Source organism: Heterocephalus glaber, unplaced genomic scaffold (assembly GCF_053883595.1).
Source record: "Heterocephalus glaber isolate CG9 unplaced genomic scaffold, H.glaber_assembly_v1.0 deba00000768, whole genome shotgun sequence".
In the NCBI taxonomy this organism is placed as follows: domain Eukaryota; kingdom Metazoa; phylum Chordata; class Mammalia; order Rodentia; family Bathyergidae; genus Heterocephalus; species Heterocephalus glaber.
Window position 1 is genome coordinate 10,097,215 of NW_028258162.1, and position 17,566 is coordinate 10,114,780.

The 17,566-nt window shown below is 43.1% G+C and overlaps 1 protein-coding gene across 26 annotated transcripts in view; it reads left to right on the top strand.

The window, feature by feature from the left end:
- The window catches only part of Kiaa1217 (KIAA1217 ortholog), a 744,735-nt gene that overhangs the window by 550,676 nt on the left and 176,493 nt on the right, over nt 1-17,566 (top strand). Inside the window, exon 6 of one of the 26 annotated variants that reach the window (XM_087207140.1) lies at nt 420-614. The exons of the other annotated variants lie outside the window; for them this stretch is intronic. The gene's annotated coding sequence lies outside the window, so the exon portion shown is untranslated. The remainder of the gene's footprint in view (nt 1-419; nt 615-17,566) is intronic. 26 annotated transcript variants of the gene reach the window in all.

Below are 17,566 nucleotides of genomic sequence, written 5' to 3' on the forward strand. Positions count from 1 at the left end.
CCAGGGTGAATCTTTCCCTGGTGCTTTTATCTCTTTCTACCTTGCACCTGAGACAGGGAGCACACTGGGCATTTCTTTCCCTGTGACCTTCCCGTTTGAGTTAGGGTTCCTGAATCATGCAAGCAAGTGCGTGTGGGGTTGGAGTCACGGTGTTATAATAGATCTTTGGGGAACTGTATTGTCACCTGGTGGGGGGCAAGCCTGTTCTGGGGGAAAAATGGTCTCCTTTTGACTCTGAGTGAGAAAGCTCTGCAGTTGGAATGAGGAAGAGCTTCTCGTAGATAGAAACTTGGTAGGTGACGCCTGAACTTTGTCCACAAGGGGGGACAGAAGAAAGAGAACAGGAACACAGTGCAGTTTTTCTTTTAAGACTTGCTGATACTATGCCCTGTTGATACGATGCTGTCTGCCCCACACAGGCGACTCTCCTTGCTGTGGGATTTTCTTGTCCCTGGGCTGGGGTTGGAGTGTGTAAGTACAGGAAGTGACACGAGGAGAAGGAGTGCTGTCGACACCCGAGTTTACGTGTGGAGCCTGGACCTCCTCCCACCTCCACCCACGGTGCTTTTCTTCCTCCAGAAGCTTCCTTGCCGTCTGAGGCTCTCTGCACAAAAGTAAGGAGTCCAGCTGAGTGGGGCCAGTCTACAAACCACGGCAGAGATGGGTAGAAGTGGAGCTAGGAGGCTATGTTTTTCTGCCGTGGAAAGGTTACGGTGGGGCTCTAACTCACAGGCTTTTATTTATTTGTGTGTGTGTGTGTGTTGAGACAAGGTCTCCCTGTGTTGCCTAGGTTGGTCTTAAACTCCTGGGATCGAGCCATCTTCCTGCCTCAGCCTCCCAAGTGATGGGACTGTTAGGTGCATGCCACCACACCTGGCTCACAGATTTTTGAAAAACATGAGTATGTAAGAATGCGCTCACATCACACCCCTCAAGTGTGCAAACTGGTGAGTGCTGCTTAGGTTACATAATACGGAAGGGGGATCCATCGCCGTGATGCAGAGCCCCCTGCACACGCCTCCGGTTCGCCTCTTGATGAAGGTCAGCGGGAGAGTGAGACGTAGTGCTCACGTTTGCTGCTGACTTTCAGGGAGCTGGAATGCGGACTTCTAAGTGTTCCTCTGCAGACAGTGTTGGGAGCTCTGGTTGTCAGCAGAGACAACAACAGAGCTGTGTTTTTATTTGTTCACGAGCATGGGCATAACGTGTGACAAAGCGCACTTATTGGCAGGCCCGGGCCGAGTGGCTGGTGATTAAGTGTTCTTATTTCAGAGTGAGAGGCACGGCTGTGTTCAGAGGAGCCCATTACGCCAAGCACAGGCCCATCAAGAGCCCAATTAGGAGCAGAGGGAGTGAGGCTGTGAACATATCAGTGGGCTGTGCTATGAAAGCTGTCTGGCTGCAGAGCCAAATGGGGCTCTTCGGTGTGCAGCTGATAGGGAGCTCCTGCGAGTTTCTGACGGCCTCCTCCAGAGAGGGATGGTTACAGATAATTATTGTTTTGCTTCTTTCAGCTGCCACCTGCAGAAATGTGTTTATTTTGAAAGCTTGTAGATTGCAGAAAGCTGGGGAATCTGCTTTGGGCGAGGTGGTTCTTTGGACCAGTGCCCTCCCCACCTGTGACAAAGGTGACCTTGGAAGTGCCAACAGGCTAAAGGTTATAGGCCATGCCACAAAAGGAGGCTGCTGGTATGTAATGCTGGCCCCCTTTGTGGTAGATGTCCTTGGAAACAGTGAAGTCAACCGTATTTGGTTTTGAAAGAAAATCCTCAACAAAATAGCTTCAAAAACATCTGTTACTCTATACCTTCTTTTAAAAATAAGTCCTTACTGCCCGCTAACTTTACCCAACTCCTACTATAGTTCTCTTTACATATTAGAAGGAGAGCCAGTTTCGTGTGTTTGTGAGTCCGGTGCAGGCACGCAGGTGTGACTGTTGGCGGGTGTGCATGCGCACGTACTTGTGTGCCAGGCCCCCTGCTTTGGAAGCAGAAATCCTTTAGTTAAAAGAGAGATGCACATGGTCCACTCCGCGCTTCCCCACCTATTTTCTGGAGGGGAGGTTGGGGACCCCACAGGGAAGGGGCTGCAACTTTGATGCCGACCTGTGAAGCCAAGCCCAGGAGGCTCAGCCTGAGCCTTAAGTCATTTTCACACACAGTAGCCACTGATGGAAATGGTTTACTGTAATTTTGTCTCTTGCCCAGATGGAAGTTAAATATTTTAAAATGATAAACAGTGAACCAGTTGTCAGGTTTTTCTTAATGCATTTTGTTACATGCAATGACTTTAACTTTCCGTCACTTCATGACTGAACCAAAGATGGTCTTTACCTAATAGTGGGTGAGACAAAGGGTCCTCAAAGAGATATCTGATAGAATTAAGATGGTATAGAAGATGGTTACCTGTAAGCTGAAAACCCTTTCTTTAAACACTGTAGGCATCTGTTCCTACCTATGGACGAATTGTAGAGCCCAGCCGGGAGCCCCTTCTGCCTCAGTGTATCCCGTCACATGCTGGTGATGTGGAAATGCCTGGGCTCTCTCACCTGCGTCAGGTGGTGTGCGCTCTCCAACAGCCAGGCTGGTCACCAGTCACCACATCGCGTGGTTTGGGTCACCTCAGCTGAGATCAGCTTACAAGGGGCTGAAGGGCGCTGGCTGATGTCCCTCCCCTGTGCAGCACTGAGGGAGGCCCTGGGAGTGGGACTTTCCATTTTAAAGCTGACAGACCTTGGGCAACCAGGACAAGTTGTCACTCCGTGTGAGCCAATGGATTTGGCCCTGAGCTTCAGTCTTGCATCTCACAGTGGTAAGATGTTGGCCTTCTGAACGTCCCCAGACCTGTTTTACGTCAGTGTGGACCTGTTGCCCAGTACCCCGGTCCATGCCTTGTGGCTTCTCTCAGCCCATGATGTGCTCCTGCTAGGAAGGACACCGACCTGGCTCCGGAATGGATGGCGGCTTCTCCTGGCCTCCACCCCTTCTTCAGCCAAGAGGCCATTTCTTTTATCTTCAGAAGGAAACTGCAGCTAAAATTTTACAGTAATAACCATGCATATCCAAGTCAAAGATTAGATGCTTGACTATCCCTTCTGCTTCCAGCAGCATTCTGTGGTCTTCTGTGGAGAATTGCTAATTTTCCAAAGGCTTGGAGTGGAATGAATTTAAAGAAAATAATGCCTGTTCACGTGGTTCTTGTGATAGTGAGAGATACTGACTGTGTGGTCTTTTTATTTTTAGTAAAAGTGTTGGAAAAATCAGGTTGTGTTTATTCTGTCTGGGGGGGGGCGCTGGTGAGATTGTGTAGTCTAGAAAATGCTGGAATTATAAATTATTATAAATGTCTGCTGGTTGGGGAAATTCATACACCAGAAATACTGCAATATAATATAAGTCAGGCTATCGAGTTTTACCTAGTTCATCGCCCAAAAATGTACACATTGGCTGAGGAGAATAAACTAAGAACAGTACATTCACAGAGAAATTGAAATATGTTTCAGTCTGCTATTCTTTTGTCAACTGTGATTTTATATCAGATATCTTGCTTGTCCCACAGGCACCCTGTTTGAAATTCATTGCCTTCATTATGAATCTTAGTGTGGACTTATTTTCTTTTTTAGATAAACACTCGAAATTCAATTTGTAACACTTTCTCATCTTTAGCACTGTATTAACTAAATTTTTGATGAGTTTTCTCTGAGTGATCATCTATTTTTAGCTTCCTGTTTATTTTCACTCAAATGCTGAGCTTTCCACAGGACTGCACACAGGCTTAGATGTGTGGAGGGCTGTTGAGAACCACCTTTCACTTTGCTGGGCTTGGAGGGCCCATTGAAAGGGACTGATTTCTTTTTATGCTGATCCCGCTGTGCTTTATGAATAGCAAGTGCCCCTCCTTGAGAGGGAAAACTTGCCTCACCTTAGTGATGGGGAATGGGGTTCCATAAATATTATCATGCATCGTGGAGCAGCATCTTTATTCAACAGAGCAGGTATTGCCAACGAAAATGAAGTAATAGAGGAAATAACTTCCAATGGTTTCCAGCTTTAATTCTGAGAAATAACGGGAAAAGAGAGGTCAAACTCAAAGTTTTTTGCATAGTGCGCTAGTGGCTATCTTTGACTCAAAGGGATTTATGTTCTCCAAGGAAAACAGATAAATGGAGTATTTTCACCTAGTGTTTTCTGCCTTTGGTTTGTGCTTTGTGAAGTCCAGTGTTGCACTTGTATTTTAACCAGACACAGACACAGCTGTTTGGGTGGGATGGACTCCTCACCTCGACAGAGCCTGGCTCTGCAGCTTGGGGATCTCACCATCCCAAGGGATCTTCATGAAGAATCTGACTGCAAAATGTTTTAGCAGAGGTCGTGTTGGAAAGTACTGTTTCTTCTAAATCAAGGAGAATTTCTCTTATCAAAACATGCTCGCTAGTTGCTATTCTGGATGTCCTATATCAACCGCTTTTTCTAGATATGGTGATAGGAGTTAAAAATAAACACATTCTCCTGAGAAATCATGAGCCCTTAATTTACGATGTGAGGCTTTAATCTGTCAGTGTTTAGTTTTGTTTTTATAGTAAAATATGACATAGGTAAAAACCATTATATGACCATGAAGGGAGGGTACTCAGAGGGAGAAGTTCCTGAGGAGGGTTAAGAGATACATTGCTGGAGCAGACATTGGCACATGCTTCAGTCTCAGCCACTTGCAGAGCTGAGGCAGGAGAATCATAATCGAGTTTAGCCTGGACAGCGTAGCTGGACCCTGTCTCAAAACAGGCTAGGGATTTAACTTAGCAGGACCATGCCCCTGGGTTTGATTCCCAGTACTGCCCCCCAAAAGTTTGGGAATCAGTCCGACAGTAGGTTTGGTGGGAGATAAAATAAATTTGGGAACATCTGAGGCCAGGTAATGGTGGGGATTCTGTTTTAGATACATGTGAGTTGGTGCTGTAGATGTAGATGTAGATGTACTGTATGTGTATACTGATTCACAGGCAGAGTATGCATTTCTGGAACTCCAGAAAACCCTCTGGACTTCAGCTGTCAATATGATCGATATGTCGGGCAAAGTTCATGCCATGCTTCCTGCCTGTAGAGTAACAGTTGCATTCCTTAAATATTAAAGTCCAAACGACTTAGTGTTTATGACCTAACGATGCAGTGGCTGATTGCCACACATTCAAATAAAAATATCTATCTTTTTTATTAGCGAGTGATGATTAGTTTTTTGGGTCAACTTGGCTAGACCCTGATACTCAGATATTTGGTCAGTCTGGATACTGTGGTGATGGTGTTTTTTAGATGAGATTTATTTTTAAGTCAGTAGTTTTTGAATGAAGCTGATTACTGTCCAAGACTTGAGGCCTCATCCAAACAGTTGAAGGCATTCCGAGAAGATTGAGGTTTCCCAAAGAAGAGGAAATCCTGCTGTCTTTGAGCTTGGGCTGTGACACCACCTCCTCCTTAGATCTGCATCCTGCTTATCGTTTATAATAAGTTATAATTCTTTTGGTTCTGTTTTCTGGAGAACTTATACACTTACCAAAGGGCTGTGCGTGTGTGCCTATTGGGATACTGCAGAATTTTCCAAACCTTGGAATCAGATGGGACACCACTTCTTGTAACACTGTGGTTTTTATGAGTTCTTGCTTTTTTTTTTTATGGCAACCTCAGAAAACCCACTGTGCAAAGGTGATGCCACCAGAAGGGATGCAGATAACCAGTGTTGAAACTGAACTCCTCAGCTAGTAGTTTGCATAATCTCCAATAAGGGTTGCTGTATGTAGAGTACCCCACAGAGCCAGGGTGAACTCCCTGCGGCATCCCAGGCTACCTGGGCTCACTGCCTGAGAACTGCAGGAGCGAATGCGGGTAGCAATGATGGAGAATGGATAAGCTCAGGCAGAGAGAACAAGGAGCCTTAGAGAGTGGAGGGGAGCCCCACGAACCCCTGGAAGAGGCGGGAGCTGCGGGAGGTGCCTTGGAGTGGAGATTGTAGAGCCAGACCAGCAACATGCAGAGAAAAACAATACACTGTAGAAAAAGAGGAGGAAAAACATGATTCCAGTACCATTACAACTAAGAGATGAATTTGGCATAGGAAAGAAGATAGGAAGAAATGTTCTCCAAAGCATTCAAAGTTGGAGGAGTTAGGATGGTGGGATGATGGTAATAGTTATACCCTCATCTCTCTTTAAAAAAAAAAATAGTGTGCATGTCTTCACTGTGCAATAAAAAAATATATATTGACAGCTATGAAAATGTTTCTTTCTAGCTCTGCTGTACTCAACAAATCTTTTCTCCCATTTTCATGCACTGTACTTCTGTTCAGTTCCAGTGTTGATCTGTGGATATGAGGAAAGTAAAGTTAGGGGGAGATGATAGCAGAAAGTATAACAAAGGAAAATAATTTCTTGTTTGATTTTCTTTATGGAACTCTTGTTGGAGCTAGAGGTAAGACATGAAGCAGATTTGCATAATGAAATGTGCAGAAGCATCAGCAAGAGCCAAAGGCCCCTTATGCCAGAAGAGGGGATAGAAAGGACCCAGGGGCTGCAGAGGACCCCAGGGGCAGACAGGAGAATTGCACAGGTGGGGCAAGCCTGGGAGGCCCTCAGCTCAGCTCTTGAGCAAGGCCAAGCAACAAAACTCAGGCGTGTGGCCCCACTTTTAGGGCCATAGCTTTAGCAAACTAGCATTAAACCCATGCATCTTTGCCAAAGCACGTTAAGTCTCCTGGCATGTATTAAAATTAATTTGTCTGCAAGGAAATTCACATATCCAGCTTTGCTAAGTGCACATTTGAGTAAAGTGTTTCTAGGATAACTAAAGCCCATATTAGTGATACAACAGTGTGACAAAATGAAAAGGTGGCATAATCAAGCATCTAAAACTGTATGTTTTTGCAATTATTATTTAACTTGTAACTGGTTGTTTCATCAGTTAAAAGCAGTGATTCTGAGAGAATCATGTGGTTAGAATCAGTGAGCTTATGTGTATCATACGAAATGTTACTTGGGATCCATTAAACTTTTATTCTGAAGAAAAAAAAGAACAAGGAAATCATCCTATTCAAAGTCTCCAGGAAGGTTATGTCTTTAATTCTACACCATAGAAAATACAAACAAGTTTGTAATTATACTTCATGCATGGAGCTCTGTGGAGGAAAAATAAATTGGTACCCTTCTCCCCAAAACCCATAAATCAGACATCGAATGGCTAATCACAGATAAAAAGTACACGCTTGATACTGATTACTTTCTTCTCAGTCTATTGTGAATAATTAAGGATTTAGAACTTGGGCTGGCACTGCTGGTTTTTGAAGGTTAACTCAGAATCATAAAGTTTGTTTTAGATTCCCCTAACCCAGGATTACACTTTCCATTCCTCTCTGGCTAAAGTATTGTCTTCAGGAGGCCCTGCATACTAAACTATAAACACCACATTGAGGCAGCTGTCTTAGTACCATGGCACCTGTCCATTCATCAGAATAACCAGATCTGCCTGCTGGCTGGGAGAGCATAGTCATTTTTACCTTATAAAACCAAAACTGTTTTGAGTAGTGGTAACTATTAATTGGTCTAATGGCATCAAGATGGTTCTAATGGTCTCAGGACAGATTCTCTACTTTTTCATTCTCTTCAGTCTCCTGGGAACATCTTTAAACCTAGAAAAGCTGGTGCGGCTTCCTCAGGGAAAAAGCTAGAATTACTCTGTGACCCTGCACTACCCTGACTATGGCCAAAAGAACTGAAAGCAAGGACTGTTAAGAGCTAGTGCACACTGCTGTTTATGGAAGCATCGTTCATAGTAGTGAAGGGATAGAAGGAATTCCTGTGTCCATCAGTGGAAGAGCAGATTACAGAATGTGAAAGGAAATTCAGGCATGTGCTACAACATAGATCAACCCTGAGGATATTATACAAAGTGAAATAAGCCAGGCACAAAAGAGACAAATGCTCTATGACTCTACTTATATTAAGGTACTTAGAGAAGTCAGTTTCATAAAGACAGAAAGTAAGTGGGCTAGGAGTATGGAAAGAGGAGTTATTATTTCATGGGTACAGAATATCCGTTTTGCAAGATGAGAGAGTCCTGCAGATGACTGATGGTGATAGTTGCACAAAAGTGTGGATGTACTTAATGGCACTGAACTCCATACTTTAAAATGGTCAGGGGCTAAGAGAGTAGCTTGTGGTGGAGCACTTCCTAGCATGCACGAGGCCCGGGGTTCCATCCCCAGCACCACACATGCATAAAATAGTTAAATATGGTGTGTCTTTCACTACAGTTAAAAAACATGCAGCACAAAAACCTGCTCTACCATAGAAATTCAGTTCCAGCTGGTCACCAGCGGGGGCCCAGGCTGCGGCCCTATCTCCTAAAAGAACCAGCTCTGCTCAGGGTCTTACCTGGAAGGCTACTCATCAGGAGCTGGAAGTGAACATCCATCTGCTTAGAATGTGAAAGAAATAGGAAGGAGGCTCAGCCTAGCCCTTTGTGACCGAATAAAAGAGACCCTTAGGAGAGGCTTGGGTGGTGCGATGCGCAAGTGAGTGTCGCTATTTTATTGGTGAAGGTGTGGCCCGGCCTTCTGATGGGGAGCACCCTATTGATTATTGGGCTAATGGAGGTCACCTCTGTATCAGCTTAATCTAATCGGTAGATTCACCTGGAGGGTTTTGTGTGGGTCTCAGTGGCTCACAAAGCGAGGCGACCCACAGCACCTTTCAGGAAGTCTTCTTCAGCCCTGGGCTCCCAACAGTGCTCCATCCTGCTCCTCCAGAGAAGTTTAGGGGATCAATAGTGAGCTGGGGCGTCCGGCCCACGCGGCGCTTCATGGAGCACAGTTCCTTTGGAGTGACCTTTACTTTGGGAAGTGCAGACGCAAACAGCCTAACCAACCCTCTGGCTTTTGGTTACTAGCATTCCATCTGCTTTATAATGTCACTGTAAAAACCAGCTGGGCTAGGAAGGAAAAAAGTATTGATTGAATTTTTTTTTCATTGGAAGGAAAATTCTGTGGCATTAAGATTGCCCAAGCTCCCATGGTCTTTGAAGAGAATGCCAATACCATCACTTGTGTGTGTGTGTCTGACTAACTTAAAAGTTTTTTTTATATTTATCCTTAGTACCTCAAACTCATTGTACCCTAGTTAATGATGGAATTATGAACAAAAGTTTCTAAAAATCAAGAGAGGGAAAATAATTTTAATAATAAATTTTTATAAAGTTAGCCATTAGATCTTTGGCTGAGGAACTACTAAATAGAGAGAAGATGTATTTGAAGGATTGAGCCTAAAGAAACATTGTTAGTATGGACTCTTGGATTTTTATCCGCATCATGTGTCTCATTAGTTATTTATCTTGTAATCCTGCTTCTTTGGTAATCTTTGTACTATTTCAGAGACCCCATTAAAAAAAAGAAGAAGGTGATGTTGATACTTGTTGGTGTGCTGGTCCTGCCAAGTCTTGCAGACTTGTACTGGTGTTGTGCTGATTTCTTGACTTGCAGCCTCAGATGTCCGTGTTGTCGTGTTTTCGTGATGGCGCTTCTGCTTGCTTTTATTCAGACTGCTGGGAAGAGCCCGGCCTTGTTAGGCTGCCCGTGGCCTGGAGCCAGAAAAGGTATAAACAGAGATCATCGAGGTCCTGGTTACCACCTTTTTTACTTGAAAAAATCCTAGAAATTCTCTTTCCCGCTTATCACAGAACAATACCACCGCCTTTTGGAAATAAGCGGTAAATTTAAGCTGAAGCTCAGGTTTCTGGCTTGTCTTCATTCTTCCCATCTTTCCTCATTACATGAGCAGCAGTGATTTGCAAGTCCTTTAACATTAGGGTTTTGCACTGGGGATTTTCTTTCCCTTTTCAAGTTTGACGCTCAGGTCTCTGACTTCAAGGAAGAGAGCTCGGGCAGGTTATGGCAGGTCAGTATCTGCTGACATCAGTGCCTGGAGTTATGGATCAATTCGGGCTTACTAGCGAGAATGTGAAGGCAAGCGGAGATGAGGAGGAAGGTGTGCATGGCTTCTGAGTGGCCATCTGCCCCCTTGTGCCGTACTTCAGGTGCTGTGTTTTGTATGGTTTTTTCTTTTTCTAGGAGTCCTAGGCTGCAGCCTCTGGTCTCTTCATGCACCCTGTATCTGGGCTGTGATCTGCTTGTGGTTTGAGTGTGTTCCCGAGTGATTCGTGTGTTAGAAGCTTGGTCTTCAGTATGATAGTGGGGAGGGATGCTGGGGCCTTTCGGAAGTGGGGCCTTGCGGGAGGTCACCCTTACTGCACTCTGGCTTCTGGTATTACAGTGTGATCTCTCTCACACGTGCACTGCCTCTGTATGCTGTCAGCTGTGCGGTGGTATAGCCAGGAGAGTCTTCACCGGAATCAGCACCATGCTGCTTGCACTTTCAGCCTTCAAAAGTGAGAGCTAAATAAACCTCTATTCTTTATAAGGCACACAGCCTCAGGTATTTTGTGATAGTAACAGAAAATACACTATGCAATCTGCTAGTGTCTTCACAATTGCTCATTTCCCGGGCATTCTTAGGAGGGCAGACAGATCCAAATCCCAGGGATGTTCAAGGGTTTCTAGTAAAACATCATTGTTCTTTTCTCCTGGACCTATAAACTCAGAATGAGCAGAAGAGTCCATTCTAACCCCAGTAACTCACCCTGCCTCCTCCTCAGATTTGTCTCTCATGTCATTCATGTATTCAAGAGAGATGCTTCTCTCTGTAAAGAACAGGAAAACCTTCATTTGAGATGCCAAGTAATTACACTCATCATTTTTAAAACTAAATCCACACTACATGCAGTCTTACTTCATTTAATTGTGACATTGTTAATGAAACGCTATATTCTACAGCTAAATAACTTCATGAAAATCACCAGCTTTACATGTGCTTGGGGCTACTCAACTCCAAGTAAAGAATACTTTACAATTAGCTAAAATTTCTTAGTCTTGGTTCACCACTTATGTCTGTTATACAGAGCAAAAGGGAAATGTGAACATAAAGCCATCATTTTGTAGTTTTGAAGCTAGGCCATGTGGATGCAAGCCTGTGTCTCCTCGGAATGGCCTAGAGAGAAGAGGGACTAGGAGGGAAGACCCTACATCAGCAGATGACTGGGATGATGTATACCACCGGCTTCAGGAGAAATGACAACTCTTCCATGTGAACAATAGGAGAAGCATAATACTTCAGTGCATGAACGCGGTGGATCTGAGGGTGAGAAGATGAGGTAGTTCTTATCTATCAGTGGCATATGATGGGGGCAGTGATCAGAAGAAGGAAAGAAATGTTGGGAGTTTGAGGAGAGAATATTAGATTATCATCTTGAAAAATACAATAGTGCTATAGCCGTAGAAGAATTATCCAGCAGGGCTGAGTGCCAGTTGGAGATCTATGGTGAGGAATTTAGGGAAAGGTCATTAAGCGCAATTGTGTGGGTTTTTTCCTGGCAGCAGTGTGAGCTGTTCAGTTGCCGATGGTGATTGGGTGCCAAGCTAGTACATTGGGGAAGAAAGGGCCAGACAAAGACACGTGTGAGAAACTGGTCCTAGAGTTCCACCACAGCATCTGAGCTGGGTGTGGAGCAGAGCGAGCCTGTGAAGTAGAAGGTGGATTGGGAATATGGGGAATAAAGTCACTGTGGGCCCAGGGACTGGCGAGGAGGGCTGGGTGAAAGTTTTCAATGGCTTCCTCTTTCTGCCTTCATTTTGTAAGTTGTCTAAATTACTCCCTGCACAGCCAGTTGTCCTCAGGGCACACGATGGGGGGCATTGTCTGTGAATCCCAAACTCAAGTTTTCTCATTGTTTTTATTTGATCTACTGTGTTATTATTGAAGATGAGGGTTTTTTAAAATCAGCTTTTATTCAATTTGGGGTTAACTTGTAAATTTAAAAAGATCAATGGCCTGGGATTTAGCTCAGTGGTGCCGCCGCCTGCCTCACAAGTGCAAGATCCTGAGTTCGATCCCCGGTACCACCCCCACCCCCCCCACCCCCCAAAATCAGCTATTTCTAATTTTTTTTTTTTTGGTGGTGGTGGTACTGGAAATTGAACTGAGGTCCTTCACATTGAACTGCATCCCCAGCCTCCCCTTTGTGGCATGGGACCCTGCTAAATTACACAAGGTAGGCTCAAGCTTATGATCCTCCTCCTGCCTCAGCCTCCAAAGAGTGCTGGGATTGCAGGCATGTGCCACCATGCCTAGCTTCCTTAATGACCTTCTTTTTAAAATCTTTTTTTAAAAGTTTCTCTTTTTGCTGATTTTGTTACTTACAAATGAATCTCAAGTAAAAATGAAGGTTAATAATATGTAGCCCTCTGGAAATTAAAAAAAAAAGTAAAAGGAAATCACATTCGTTAGGGAAAATTCACAAGGCTCATTAAAACATTTTAAAAAATCCTGTCCTACAGATAGAAATGCCATTCCATTTTCGGGAATATTTTAAAGTAGTTCATATTACTTCATGCTTTTTTAAATCACTGCAAGATATTTTTGCTAATTCTTAAAATGAATGAAATTATTTTTTATTATACAGTTAAATTCTTTTCACATTTATCATATCATGAAAAACTCTGAAATGAACTCCAGCAAAATACTGTCTTAAGCTGTAGGTATACCAGTTGCTGCAGTTGTGACCTGCTCTGGTAAGGCCTGGTTTGAAGCAATGTTTCCATGTTAGCAAGTGCTAGGACTGCCGGTAGAAAGTACTGATACAGGAGGGCTTTGGATGTTTGGGAGAGTAAAGGCATCTTACTAGGTATTCAATTTTCACCTCTTTCTCATCGGGCTCTTTCATTGCTAGCATGGCTATATCAATGCTGATACCTGTTATAAATTGTACAATTTCCCCCAGGTTACTATTGTACTTACCTCCCAGAATCATTCATTTCACCCAGGATTTGAAATTAACATCTTATAGAAAAAACTCTTAAATCACAAAAATTCCATCTGCTTCCTCTATCCCCTAGGCCCCTAAGAATTTTTAAAAATTGCTGGTTTTTTTTTTAATGTCAGTGCCAGAATACTTAGGTCTAGCTCACGCAGTAAAATTCTGTGGTAGCCTAGTTTGAGAATAACTGACAGAAGTACTTCATGAACCAGGTGTCATCGTTGTAGAATTCATTTTTTCTAGTGTGCTTTATCTAACATTTTTCAAATCTAAAGGTGTGGAAGGCTTGGTTACCAGAAACAAATAGATGTGAATGGTGCTGTGTTACGAAATGTCATGCTTCTTGATTTGACAGTCATATTGTTTAAAATAAAAATACATTTTCCCACTCCTACATTTGCATTTTCTCATGAGGGCTATCTATTCAGTGTTGGTGGCATTTCTGTTTATTCAGTGAAAAATGGAAATTTCAATTTCTTTTGGACACTTCCACAATTATTTGAATTAATACTGATCCTCAACTCTCACACACAGGAAAAGTACAGTTGGAAGTAGGGCAGGATTTTGATGATAACTAGAAAAGAGAAAGATAGGAAGCAGCTGATGGTTTGTAAATGATACGTAGTAATTTAGCACAGAAAGATGGTAAATTGTTACCTACATTGGAAGTGCTTTATGCAAACTATTTCTGGTTTTGCTTTTGTGGAGTTATTGCTTCTTGATATTTTCAAAAGATGGCATAAATATTTGGTTTTGATTTGTTTTTGAAAGGTAAGATGTAAAGTGCATACTCATCAGGTTTATGTGAGAATGGATGCAAGCTTGTTGTAGTCTTCTAAATTGGAATTGCTTATTCTTTCATGAGAACTAGTTTGGATACCGTCAGCATTTTAGGAAACCACCTCATGAGCGCTAGCTTCACAAAGCGAGGTAAGATGCCAAATACAGATTTTTCAAAAATGTAAGCTGAAGGTGATACCATCAGTGTGGTATACAGACCCGAGGTGAGTGTGATATTTACAAATCTCTCCCAAAACATGGTTAGCTATTAGATTTTTAATTTTGTTTTTATTTTTAAATTTATTACCACGTTTGCAGTCCTAGGGATCAAACCCAGGGCCTCACACATGGTGTGCAAATGCCACACCACTTGGCTATACCCTCAGCCCCGTATTGGCTATTAATGTGCTTTGGCTGTTTTATTAGTTGTTTTAAAATCTTCTTGCAGTGTAAATTGAAAGGAATCATTCATTGAATCCTGCCTACTTTACTTGTATTAATGCCTTTCAAATACCCTTTGAGATATGAGGTTTTGTTTTTATTCTAATTTATTAACAAGGAAATACAGGCACAAGGATTTATGTAACTTGCCTTCGATAACAGGTAACAGATGGAAGTGCCAGGATTCAAACTCTAGTCCTGGTGAATGTAGTCTTAATGTTTCCTCTGGTACCCAAGGTCCTTCTCCTGCTCCCTGCAGCTCTGGCACCCACCCCCCTTCTCGAGGCTAAAGGTGAAGGTCATCTCTGTGTGGGACCACATGACTTCCAGACAAGGACCCAGGCTGGACTGCTGAGCAGTGAAGCAGCTCAATCAGTACAGATGCACATACATTTATTTTTCATTTACTAGGAATAAATGAGTAATTCACATGCTGTGTTCAGATTTTTAGAACTGTGTTCCTTTGTCTTCCTTATAACCACAAAACATTCTCACAAATGATTAAATTATATCTAGCATTTAATTTTGAGACCTGCATTTATTTTTCTTCTTGCAGAAAGATAAAAATGGATCCTTGTGTCTGAGGATCTGTGATCTTCTATGTACAGACCTGGCCATTGTAGATATTACCATGCATGCTGGGATCCCAGTTTCCGGCATTGGATTGGAAATTACTCTTCCTCCATGTATGTCTTTCCATGTTTCAGTACCGATGGCTCTACTTTGTAGAGCTGACTAGCAGCATCATTTCATGCTCAGAGGACAATATGTACACATACACATACATATTCATATACATATACATGTACACATACATACACAGTTGGCCCCTCGTACCTGTGATTCCACTTTCATGCATTTAACCGACTGTTACAGTTTAGATCTCAAATGTTCTCCAGAAGTTCATGTGTTCAGAGGTGGGCCTTTGGGCAGGTGATTGGATCATTACAGCTCTAACCGTCTCGGTGGTTAATCCATTGATGAGGTCATAGTCTGATAGCATTATTTGGAGGTGAAGGAAACAGGAAGTGAGATGTGTTTGAAGGAAGTGCATCATGGGAGTGTGACACTGGGCACTGTATCTGTTCCCTTGTCTCTTCCTCTCAGGCTCATTCTCCTCTCTCTGCTTCCCTGTTGACAGGAGGTGAGCAGCTTTCCTCCACCGCATCCTTATTCCATGACGTTCTGCCTCACCTCCAGGCCACAGGAATACACCTAGCCATCCACGGACCGAGACTGAGCCAAATCAGTCTTCCTGTCTCATGAAAAGCCAGGACACCAACCTTGGATTGGACATAGTCAGGAAAAATATATGTCTATAGCGAACGTGCATGACCTTTTCTCCTGTCATTTCCTGAACAATGCAGCTTAGCAGCTATTTATGTAGCATTTACATACTATTAATTACTCAAGTAATCTAGAGATCAGTTAAAGTATGCAAAGGATGTGTAGTAGGTTATATGTAAATACCACACCCTTTTATGGAAGGGGAAGAAACAGGAATTAAGGGAGGAAATAGAAGCAAGAAAATCTCTATTCTTCATTTGTCTGATGTGTAACTTTCTTAAGAATTCAGAAGTGTGACCTGCTTAAGAATAAGCAGGGACTAAAAAGTAAGGTGTGTTACTTGGCGCAATTTTTAACCTCTAAGAGAACAAAAAAGGAAATCATCAGGCAAGTAGTCTGTGGGTTTTGCGAAGTAACATTTTAGACAGTGATCCCTTTCGAGGGCTTTGATGTAGATCTTTTCATTTATGAGAGGCTACTGAGGGGGCTTCTTGAACACCTGACCCACTGTGGACCTTGGAGATATCAGGGTTCTCAGTGCTGTCTTCTGCCTTATAGAGCTAGATAAATTCATAATCTCTTATAGTGTATTCTTTGCTGGTGATTGAACCTAGGGCCCACTGCATGCTAGGCAAGTGCTCTACCACTACCTCCAGCCCAGTAGGATGAGAATCAACTAGAATGACTGCCCTATCAAAAATGAAGCATTACAGCCTTGCAAGCGGAAGGTCCCGAGTTCGATCCCTGGTCCAAAAAAAAAAAAAATAATGAAACATTACAGACCTAGGAGCTGTGTGAGTATCTCAGCATGAGAGATGTTAGCATTCCACAGGCTCTTCAAAGGCTACAGGCAGACAGGATTCACGAAGCTGAATTTAGAATAGTAGCTTACAGGTACTTAAGAGGAAACTGCCAGTGCACAGGTTGGATAGGGAAAGGCCCGGGAATCCCACAGAATGGGCTCCACCTTGATGAAATTTCAGTGAAGGAAATAATGAAAGGTGATTCTCACTGAGGTAGGGAAGGTAGGTGGAAACCCAGCAGGATGAACAAAGAGCTGCTTGAACAGCGGAGACATGAACAAGAAAGTGACAACAGAGTAGAGGATGGCAGAGGGCCAGGGAGGAACAGAAAGAAAGAGCGGCCTCGGAAGTTGGGAAGCTCAACAGGAAATGAGAGACAACTTTCAGAACACATCAAGGGGAGCATTTTTTAAACACATCAGAAGCAACAGGATAGGGAAATGTAGTTGGTTTTAAATGACAGCTATAGATCGAGTTGCCTATTTTTTTTTGACCCCCCAAAGCAAAATTTCTTTATTTTAAAAGAGTCTAGGGGCATTGATGAGGAGTTCAGGGAGTAAGCAAAATTATTAGCAGAGCTGGCAAAAGGCTGTTTTGGCAGGCAGTTTATATTAAAACCTGTAGGCACCAATAGCTTATCTGTTATGCTGAAACATTCATTTCAAATGATAGCCTCATGAAGCACGAGTCGTAGAGAGAATATAGAACTTAGAAATGGAGCGACGTGCCATTTCTGTGTCCCACTGGAAGGAAGAATGGCCTTGAAATGACAAATCTAAACAGTTTTATGACCTGGAAGGAAATTTGGTGACAGGGTGCAGGAATGGTAGTGGGCATCAAGTAGGTATCATAACAAAATTGATTTGGAAATACTTGCGGGCTGGAAAGCAGGGGGAATTACCCATGTGTTCTGGAAGACAGCAGACCCTACCTGATGAACGCTTTCTCCCTCTGTAATAGAATGGCAGCCCACGAATGCGGGGAAGTGAAAGATTCCATCTAGCTTAATTTTTTTAGGGAGGCTTCTGAGGCTGATCCACAAGGCACCCCTATCAGATCACAAAAATGATTATTTTTCACTATGAACTGAGGGGCTGCCTCATGAGAGTGCACTGAAAGTGTGTTTAATTAGGAATTAATGGCCATAATGGAATGGATAAAGAGGGTCGTATCAATGATCAGTCATGATCAGTACTAAATCTAGGGCTTATTGAAAATACCCAGTAATCAACCAGATGTATACAGAATACCAAAAATCAGTAGGTTTGCGGCAGGAGTAGGAGGGGAGAATTTACGATCAGTGGTCAAAATGATTGTGGTCATTTAGAGGCGTAGCCGAGAACACAG